Raw genomic sequence first — 6,363 nt, forward strand, 5'->3', positions numbered from 1 at the left:
CTATTCAAGAAGCCTCTAGTTCCTCTAGTTCTTCTAATACTAAAATAGAGGATTCTAAAATAGATGAAATAACTTCTCTTCTTAGAAATCTATCTAATAGAATTTCCAAGATTGATACTCAACCTAAGACAGTTCAATAAACAGTTACTAGACCCCAAAATCAAAATCAAGGTTAGTATAGAAGGAATCCACAATTACAATTTCTTCAGAGACCTAGTAATGATCAACAGGTTCCCAATCCTTTACTAATAGATGACCAACAACCTGATGAAAATACTATGACTATTACTGAAGATATCAATAACATGGATACTTATTTTAATCAAATAGTTATGATTCCTCTTTCACAACAAAATCAAGTTCAAGAAGATCAAGAATCCTCACAGGTTTCTAATTACCATGCCTTCTCTGAATTTTTAATTGCAGAGTTGAACAAGAGATATGATCTTAGGCCTAAACCTGGCCCTAGAAGACCTCCTTAGGAGACTCCAATAATTGAACCTCATATGAAAGCTGCTAAAAGTCAAACAATTGCTATTCGACCATTAAATCAGTCAACTGATATTACTCAAAATGATAAAAATGCTTTGACCACATTTAATGTTGAAAAAGAGTTAGAAATAGTTAAAATCCCAATTCCACTTTCAGAACTTTCCAAAAACCCTGGGTATAAAAATAAAGTCTCCAAATGGATACAAAAAACCTCAGTTGATGCTAAAAGTGATATCATTAGTCTGCAAGATGAAAAACCAGCAAATGTATTTGGTCCTAGCTCAGATATGATAGATGAAATAGTTCCTCCTTTCTATGTAACTCTTAAGACAAATGATTCCATGTTATATAATTGTATGCTTGATTCTAGAGCATCACATAACCTCATGCCAAAAACTATCACAGACCATTTGAAACTTGACATAACTAGATCCTATCATGACTTCTACACCTTTGATTCTAAAAGGGTGCCATGCTTAGGATTGATTAAGGATTTAGTAGTCACCCTTGCCCAAATTCCAGTGAAAAATGTAGTGCTTGATATAGTTGTCACAAATATCCCTCCCAAATTTGGAATGCTCCTTTCTAGGTCTTGTTGTGCCAAATTAGGGGGGAGTCTTTAGATGTATATGTCTTATGCCACTATTCTAGTTTATGGGGGATAACAACTAAGGTTATATAGAGAGGTAAGATTTGTGCACACTGTTTGCAAAACAGATCAACCAAGGAACCATCCCATTTATGCAATTGATAAATATTTTGGTTGCTTTCAACTCTCTTCAAACCAAATACACGAAACTCAAGTTAAAATAGAAGATGTAATTGAAAGTCATGTACCAAATCAAACTGATGTATGGATACTATTTTTTTATGGTTCTTGTACTAAAGATGGAGAAGGAGCTGGGCTAGTTTTAATTTCACTAGAAAAATAAAATATCACCCAATCATGCAAACTCGACTTTGAAGTTACAAATAATGTGGTTGAATATGAAGCTTTCCTTTTAGGACTTCAATTAGCCAAAATATTAAAGGTTCAAAACTTAAGTGTTTTTACTCATTTAGAACTTATTGTCAAACAAGTGAGAAATATTTGCCAGACTAAGCATCCTAGACTTAGGTCTTATCGAAATGAAGTTTGGGATTTAGTTGAAAACTTCTTTGATGCTTTTAATTTGACTTATATTTGAAGAAATCGGAATATTCATGCAAATGCCTTAGCTGTTTCTGCTAGTTCATTTAAAATTCCTGATCAAACCAATGTACTCTATCAAATATAAGTCAAGTACAGACCATCCATCCCAGACAATCTAAAACACTGGTAGATATTTGAAGATGATGAACATTTGAAATATTTTCTATAGCTTATAGATGATTTTTCAGTTCTACAAATTGATGAAGACAAAACCAAAAATGAAAATACAAATGGAAATGATACTTCAAATTTCAATTCAAAAATTGTTGATCATGAAATTATTCAATTGTCTAATAATTTTATTCCCAAAGGCCTCATTCCTTTAGAAAAAATGTTTGATCAAAATGATGTCCTTCGAAACCCTCAGTCCATTTCTTCACAAGATGACATAGAAGAAATTAATATTGGAATAAATGATGATATTAAAAACATCAAAATCTGTGCATCTCTAGATCCTGAGATCAAATCTCAATATCTTAAGTTACTTCAAAATTACAGGGATGTTTATGCATGGACCTATGCTGATCTAAAAACCTATGATACTTCATTAATACAGCATAAGATTCCTTTAAAGCCATAAGCAATTCCTTATCAATAGAAACTTAGGAGGATCAATCCAGCTTTTCTACCAACTATAGAAAAAGGAAATTAAGAAAATGGTAGATGCCGAGATCATTCTCCCTCTTAGATATTCTAATTTGGTTGCAGATTTAGTTCCTGTTAGAAAGAAGAATGGAGAAATTAGACTCTATGTGGAATTTAGAAATTTGAATAAAGCATCATTAAAAGATAACTATCCTTTGCTCAAAATGGATCAGTTACTTCAAATGGTTTCAGGAGCACAAAGACTTTCTATGCTTGATGGTTTTTCAGGTTATAATTAGGTAAATGTTGATTCAACAGACAGAGAGAAGACAACCTTTACTACACCCTGGGGTACATTCATGTATGCTAGAATTCCATTTGGCTTAACCAATGCTGGAGCAATATGTCAGAGAGCTATGGATGTAGCTTTTGTGGGCCAGGTTTTTGACAAGTGTAGAATGTTCGAAATATCACGGAATCCTAAAAAGTCTTTGTTTGCTATCAAAGAAGGAAAATGTTGGCTATATAATTTCAAAAGAAGGAGTGATGATTGATTCCAAGTGTGCGTCTGCCATTGAAACATTGACCTTACCTAGAAACAAAAAGGAGACTCAAGCTTTTATAGGCAAGATTAAATTTTTAAGGAGATTCATCCCAAATTATGTTGAGATTGTAAAAGATATAACTGACATGCTTTGAAAAGATCATGAATTTAAATGGACTGTGCATTTGATTAGATCAACAAAGCTATCTCTGAAGCTCCCACCTTGGACAGCCTTGGTTACACTAAACCATTCAGTGTCTTCTCCTTTGCCTCAGAAAAAACCCTTGTTATTGTTCTACAACAAAGGAATGAAGATTCCCATGAACAACCCATAGCCTTTTTCAATGAGGTTATGAGAGATGTTGAGCTTAAGTATGACAAAATTGAGAAGCAAACCTATGCCCTTATTCAAGCCCTGAAATCATTCAGGATGTATGTCCTACACTCTCCTATTACTGCTTATGTTCCTAACAGTGTTGTGAAAATAATTTTAATTCAACCAGACACTGATGGAAAGAGAGGTAGATGGATCACTCAAATATTGGAGTTTGATCTAACTATCAAAACTAAAAAGCTAGTAAAGGGCCAAGGGTTAGCTAAGCTTCTAGTTGAATCCAACTGTAAAGTGCTCAGAATCAATTCTGTTTTAGAGATACAAGGGAAAAATCCACAAGAACCTTCTCAAAATTCAGATAAGAAGAATACCCAAGAACCTTTTGTCCTTGCAAAAGGGTAGAATCCACAAGAACCTTCCCTTCATTCTGAAGAGGAGAATCCACAAGAACCTTCCCTTCATCCTGAAGAAAAGAACCCACAAGAACCTTTACCTTCAAATAAGATCCCCCCTTATACATTGATGACAAATTTCTGTTGTCAAATTAGTACCAAGACATTGTAAATTTCTTGATCCATTTTGAATGTCCAATATCATTCTCCAAAAGCCAGTGTAAAACTCTCAAACTAAAAGTAGTCAAGTATTGTATCACAAATGCAAAACTTATACTGGAAAGACCCACTAAATATTTTGTTATTATGTTTAACAGAATCAGAAACTGAAGGAATCATTAACTAGTTTCATACAGGATTTCGTGGAGGACATTATGCTTGGAGAGAAACAACTTATAAGATATTAAGGGGAGGATTTTATTGGTCAACATTGTTCTTACAAGTAGGAGCAAAGGTGAGAGGTTGTGTTCCTTGTCAAATGTTTGCTAGTAAGCAAAAATGAACAGCTCTTCCACTGGTTCCATCAATAGTCTCAGAACCTTTTAGCCAATGGGGATTAGATTTTATTGGAGAGATTCACCCCAATTCAAGTAATCAGCATAGATGGATCCTCACTGCAATAGACTACTTCACTAAATGGGTGGAAGCAATTCCTGTCAGAAATGCTATTGATTCAATGGTAATCAAATTTATTGAAGAGAACATCTAATCTAGATTTAATTTCCCAACTCAAATTGTCACTGATAATGAAACAACTTTTTCTAGTGTTAAAATGATTGAGTTTTTCCAGAAATATCAGATTTGTTACATCATTCAACTCCATATTACCCACAAGGTAATGGCCTTGTAGAATCCTCCAATAAAAGTTTGGTAAAGGTAATAAAAAAGACTCTAGCAGATCATAAAAAGAGTTGAGACTCTCATTTAATTTATGCAATATGGGAAAACAAAATTAATCCAAAGAGATCTACTGGAAAATCTCATTTCTAGTTATTTTATGGGAAAGATGCAATCTTCCCTGCCAATTTGGCCTTCCTTGTTTTAAAATTCCTGCAGGATTCAACAGATGAACCTGATGATTTTTCAAGGAGAATAAATTAGATTATTGAACTAAATGAAAACAAAGATGAAGTTCTATACAAATTGAAAAAGTATCAGAATAAGATGAAGATCTTGTTTGACAGAAAAGCCGGGGAAAGGGACTTCAAGGAAGGTGATCTAGTTCTAAGATGGGATTCCAGGAGAGAAGAAAAGGGAAAACATGGCAAGTTTGACAACTTGTGGTTTGGACCTTTAGCAATCGCTGAAGTGAAAGGAAACAACACTTTTGCGCTACAAAATATTGAGGGGCTATATTCCACTTATCCTGTAAATGGAAGGTTTCTCAAACATTACATTCAGTACTGAGAAGTTGAAGTAGATTTTATTACTACCATTGTAAAAACTCTGGGAGGAGAAGGCACATGGATTTGCAGGTTCTTTGCATTCTATAGGAAAAAGCAGTCTCTAGATGGAGCCAATGTTGTAGCATTTTTGGGTTTTTATAAGTTAGAATAAATTAGTCCAAAAAATGAAAATATTTTTCAAAAAATGTTAAGCTAGGATATGGACAAAAAGAAAACAGAATAAAAATGTTAGGAAATATTTTGATAAATATGTCCATATCAAAGAAAATGTTAGAATATATGCCCTAAAAAATGAAGGCAAAAGTAAAATATTAGGTTAGAAAGAAAAGTAAAAAGCAAAACATAGATCATGAAAGTGTGCAAGTCCAAGTGCCACTACTTTTTACTTTATTATGAAAAATAATGGTTGTGTGAAGCTTGTCATAAATGCCACAACCCATGATAGTCAAATAGTTTAATCTTGACTAGTTCATTCTTTAAATTTCATGTTTATAGTTAGAGAATAAAGATCTAGCCAAACTATTTAATCTTCGCAGATCAATAGTTAGGTAGAGAATAATAAGGAGCTCATGAGTTTAATCTAAGCCCTTGGATGTTATAAGGTTCTAATTAGATAGTTTTCTTTTCAAAAGAAAAAGGAAAGAAAAGGATCTGCTAGCTTAAATGCACCCAATTAAGTGAAGAAAAAAATGTTAGGATAAGTAAAGGGTAGGAAGAAGAAAGGTTACAGAAGTACAAAGTTGATTGAAGAATAAGCACATTTACCATGCTTAATCCAATGTTTCAGTGTGCAAGAGCAGTCATGAAAGTGAAAGGATGTTCACAAGTTGAGTTGGTTAACTTCCCCTCATTCCATTTCACCCCTCACTACTTATTTACTAATTTCCCCCCTCATTTCTTGTTAAAATACCCTTTTCTCGTCATTTTCACCTTTTCCCTTTGGTTTCACACATTTTCCTAGCAAATTACCCTATAAAAGTCATTTCCTACCCAAAAACCCCTTTTTCCTAGTGTGAAACACATTCCCCTTTGAAAAACTCACTTCCCCCTTGTAATTTCCCTAAAAACCCATAAAACCCCCCTTGTCCTAAGTTTTTATTCCCTCGGCTTTATTTAACTTTAACTCTGCCTTCATGTTTTCTCGACAAAAACCTTTTTAACCCATAAAACCCCTTTATCTTAAAGTTTTATTAAACCCCGCATTAGTTAACAAACCTCCGCAAATCACCTTTTTTCCGATATAAGAACTCTTTTAACCCACCACCCTTGCTAGGGTTAAATAAACCCCATCACAGTTAACTTTGGTACCACTCCATAAACCTGCTTATTTTTAATCCCTGCTTATATCATAAAATAATTACAAATCACTTGTAATTATCCCCCAGGACCCACTAATCTCTGCGCATGTGCCTTCAGTG

The sequence above is a fragment of the Pinus tabuliformis genome, chromosome 5_2 (assembly GCF_031772625.1).
Source record: "Pinus tabuliformis cultivar Carrire ecotype Pingquan chromosome 5_2, CPIR1, whole genome shotgun sequence".
In the NCBI taxonomy this organism is placed as follows: domain Eukaryota; kingdom Viridiplantae; phylum Streptophyta; class Pinopsida; order Pinales; family Pinaceae; genus Pinus; species Pinus tabuliformis.